Source organism: Bidens hawaiensis, unplaced genomic scaffold (assembly GCF_021521415.1).
Source record: "Bidens hawaiensis isolate Kalapana, Puna unplaced genomic scaffold, B.hawaiensis_p1.1 tig00006836_1, whole genome shotgun sequence".
Lineage (NCBI taxonomy): Eukaryota > Viridiplantae > Streptophyta > Magnoliopsida > Asterales > Asteraceae > Bidens > Bidens hawaiensis.
Genome location: NW_027491466.1, coordinates 1054021 through 1058776, shown reverse-complemented (window position 1 = coordinate 1058776; position 4756 = coordinate 1054021). Strand labels below are relative to the sequence as shown.

The 4756-nt window shown below is 35.3% G+C and overlaps 1 long non-coding RNA gene across 1 annotated transcript; it reads right to left on the bottom strand.

Moving 5' to 3' along the window:
* Window positions 1-1864: 1864 nt before the first annotated feature.
* LOC143633636 (uncharacterized) lies at window positions 1865-3514 on the bottom strand. Its single transcript, XR_013153697.1, has 5 exons — window positions 3477-3514; window positions 3373-3413; window positions 2405-2458; window positions 2196-2267; window positions 1865-2112 (listed from the first exon to the last, which is right to left on the bottom strand). It is a non-coding gene; the product is annotated as an uncharacterized LOC143633636 (long non-coding RNA).
* Window positions 3515-4756: the final 1242 nt, after the last annotated feature.

The window sequence follows — 4756 nt, the reverse complement described above, 5'->3', positions numbered from 1 at the left end:
GTCAGTGAATCTCAAGAGTATCGCTGAATCGCTGAATACTCTTGATTGTGTGACTGTGTCTTTTCTGTAACTGACTGTGAGTGAATATAATTCAATATGATTGAATGTGATATCACTGCTTGTAACTGTCAATGATTGAGTGTGAATGTGTCATCAAAGTGGAGTTGATGCTGTATTTATAGTGCTAGGGTTTCCACTGGTTGGGCTCAGCCTCGTTGGCCTCCTCCAATCGCACTGCGCCACGTGTCCTCTGGGACACCTGGCGCTTTCTCGTTGGTTGTAATCATGTGGTAGCACATGTGTCATGCTGAGTTGTCGACCTTTCATTTGGCAGCTGTCAACATCAGCATATTCTTACTCCTTAAAAAGATGCCTTCTGGAAGATTGTCTGACGTGCACAATCAAGGTTGCCCTAATCCTGATTTGGATAAGGATGAGGTTGATTATGTGCACGTGTGATATGCGCCCATCCTGAGGATGCGCGAAGTCTTCTTTTTATTCTCACGCGCAGATATTTCATGCGCAGGTGTGATATGCATGAGCGTGTGATATGCGCCGCGCGCTGGTGCGCCACGCGCATATGTGACGCGCGAGCATATGTGATGTGCAAGAGCATGTGATATGCGCCGCGCGTTGATGCGCCGCGCGCATATGTGATGCGCGAGCATATGATGCCTGAGCATGTTTTGTATGCGCCATGCGCCTGGGTTTTGGCTTTGTGCCTTCATAATGTCTTTATCTTGTGGGTTGACCCGCCTTGCTTGGTGTTGAGGCGGGTACATACCTCTTCAGTTTACAAACACAAACATGAAGTATGTAGTATGAACATGCATCAAGAAGCAATATTAGTAGTCATACATGTATATGAAGAAACATGCATGTAAATTTAGTTTTAAAGATAAAATGGGGTCAAGGTTCCAAACACTAACCTCTTGGTTGCAGGGTAGTTCAAACATTCAATTCAATGAGGGTCGATCATAAGGTTCATTAATCTACCCATGACCTATTTCGTTATATACTAAATAGTTAGCGGTTGCTGATGCATGGTGGTCGGAGGTTGTTAGGGGAATGCTGCCAATGTTAAAAAGTAAAGGGAGTTTGGTACACAAAATAGAGGCGGTTAGGAACTAGCAAATAGACATGTAGTGTTTTAATGTAATTTGATTCTTTTGGTAAAATTTTAAATTTTACGTACCAATACGCAAAATAGATAAACTGTATGTGTCAATTTGGAAAAAGCTAATGTAATGTTCTCGGGTTCATGTTACTTTGACAAATTTCAGATTCATGTTTGTGTCAGAGTGTAGGATCGCATCTGTCTCGACCCTTGATCCACAAACCCAGAGGAACTTAACACCACTACTAGAAAGCACATTGTGAGGCATAATTGCATAAATAGGACTAGAGAAGGATCGGAGGGTACTTTAATGAGCCGACCAATTTTGTGTAGTGATTGGAGTATCCAACATCGTTGTAATTTTATAATTTGACATATCAGTTGGTTGTTGACTGTCAGACGAAACAGTTTCCAGTCAAAACATGTTTTAAAAAGTAAGTTCAAGTAAAAAAAAAGTGAGACCGCCAAATTGGTTTCACAATTACACCGACAAGAAGTAGGCAGCAATGCAACACAAATTGGTGGCAATGCTCATCCAATTAGACCTGCTTTAAATTATCAACTTTTATAATAAATCATTTGTAGCATATTCAAATTTAATCATAAGCAAACTTTGTTTACCCGAAATCCCAAATACATGTAGGTTTTCAGTAATAAAGCATATCCAAATACATGTAGATTTTCAGTAATAAAGCATATACAAACACACCTAGCTTTTATTATAGCTTTGCCATTAAAGTTGTAATAAAAATGAGAAATATAGCCATTAAAACTACAATGAATACACTTAGTTCAAAAGGAATACAATCACAAGATCCATGAATACAACTGCAACATGTTCAAAATCATCAAAAGCATGGACATCATAATACTGATATAATAATACCATATACTAAAGTATATGCCTCTGCCTCACATGATACAATCTCGATTCTTAGTTTCTTTTACACCTTCTCTCCTTCGATATCTTTAACATCATCCGAAACATCCTGCAGCTGTACACAAATCAAACACAAACAATTTCAGATTGTTGACTTTTTGACCAGCAATAATAGAAACAAGCAAGTCACAATCTTACTCCCAAGTTCTTTAAACTGACGGTCACATCTTCCTGTTGCTGCTGTAAAGTGGTTCTTAGTTCTTGAAATTCCTAATTTCCATTCACACAGTATAAATTAATATAAACGACAATTTCAACCCATTTACTTGTGTGCCGGTCAATTTGGATTGCGTTTAATCTAAAACGGGTCAAATCAATTAACTAAAGAGTAGTTCAAAAGTTCTTACAGATCGAAGCTGATCTACTTCCACATTGAGAGTTTTCTTGAGGTCAGAAAGCTCCTGCAGACACAATGACAAGTCTTAATTAAAGCATCATGCGCTTAATAATAATCAATCATATTTTTTAAAGTTATTTTATATTAGCATACTAACAGAGGTTCTCAAAATAAACCACACCATGGCAAATCTCCGTTTCCTGTGATTCAGCAGCTACCGTTACTAATCAAAACTTCCAAGTAATTTTGAAAAAAGGCTTCTTTTGTAAAAACACTAAGTTTTACAGCTTAGTATGATTTATTATACTAACAGAAGGTCTCATAATAATTCTCCATTTCATGCGAATCAACAGCTTCTTTTACTTTTCTAACTTTCAAGTAAATTTAAAAAAAAAAACACAGTTTTACAATTTAGTATGACTAGCTAAAAGCTAGTCATACTAAAAGCTCATTATATTTGTATCACCACAAGAACAATCGGTTTTAAAAAAATTTAACATCAAGAAACCTTTTTTTTGGTTACATGTTCACAATGTGTCAACTGATAATCATTTCATGAGATGCTTAAGATCGACTAGCTAAAAGCTCAAACTAAGCCAAGCTTAAACAAGATGAATCCCAATGTTGACTAGCCTCGCAAGCCTAAACAAGGCTATTATTTAAATAACTCTTACTCAATATACATAACTATGGCAAGAATAACTAAATAGTATTTAATAAGCTATACAGATAAAACTATGAATATATATGTGTATATAAATAAAAAAAAAACAAGCCCAGGTCAAAGCTAAAAAATTACTCATGAGCCGAGCAAGAGGTTTAGACATAGAGCTGAACACAAGCCAAGCACTGGCAAAACTCGGTTGGTTGTCAGTTTTAAAGTTATTTTTGGAATTTTGAAGTGAATGATTTAAAAAGTATGCAACAATGATAATATAATATAAAAGCGATATTGAACAAGTAATAAAAGTAGCTTACATCACGGTAGCTCTTAACTTGAGTATCCAGCTTTGAAGATCCTACAAAATAGAATAAATGAGGTTAATTAAGAAGCAATGAGTAAAAACGGAGCCATGTCTTACATTCTTCAAATTCTGAATTCGATTAAGCAGTTCCGCCCTCAATTCCTGTAATTCAAAATTAGGGTTTTGGGTTTTATTAATCTTCAACACAAGTAATTAATTAATTAATTAATATTAGAGTGGTCGAGAGCGTACCGCGATCTTGGAATTAATCATCGGAGTGACGTTCTCTTTCTTCTGCAGCAAAAGATGAAGAAGATTATTAATTAATTAATTAATGGGATGGGACAACAGATTGCTTACTAAATCTTCTTCTGTGTTGGTGGCCATGAAAGAATTATTATTGATTGGAGAGAGAATAAATTGGGGTTTTGATTTTCAAATTTTGATGGGTTGAATTAATTGAATAAGCAAATCTCAAGTCAAGGTTGTCTGTCGGTGGATGTGGTGTTATTCGAACGTAACATTGACGATTAAATTAGGCAGGCTATTTGTTCAATTATTATTATTTTTTTACAACGGCGATTAGTTTAACTAGGTTGGTTTGCGGCCATTACAGGTCGTCGAAACTCTTCTCACACAAATTGCGCCATGAAGTAACACAGACAGCATAAAACCTTTGTGTGTCTCGGATTCGAACTGACAACCACCCGAAGGAAGCCTAGTTCTTATCTTCATTGTAACAACCAACCGAGCCTGTGTTCATTTATATGATGAATTTGAAAAATATTAACAGACCCAAGTCTTTTTTATTTATTTATTTTAATTATTTTTTGTTATTTTTGAACAATGGAATATTATTAAAATAAGAAACAATTAACAACGAGCTAGAGCGAAGTATATCTTCAATTCAACATACGGTATAAGAAACGTTCTAAGTTTAAATTACACTACTGGGACTAAAGGTACAAATGCTTACTAGTTAACTAACCGAAACTGATTATTAACATTTATGGTATAAACCAATAAGGAACCGATGGTTTTAAACCGGTTGGACTTTTGGAGTGGAAACAGATTATAAGCGGCTTATTTTTAAATTTTAATTGGTTAGTAAATGGTTAATTGTATACATACATTTGGATTAAATTTGAACCCATGTGATCCTTTCTGGTTACTAATCATTTTAATTGCTAGATTAATATAAATAGTTATTGAACGTCTAGGTCACGAAACAAAACACAAGACATGGAAATCAGAGCAATATTTGTTTTCGAAACGGCAACTATGGCACATCAAGAAAACACATCAACTTTCAGTGGGATTCCGATGATCAATTGTTGAGTGTCCAAATCAACCTTAGGGTGTGTTTGGGATTGTTTATTTAAGTAAAAAATGACTTT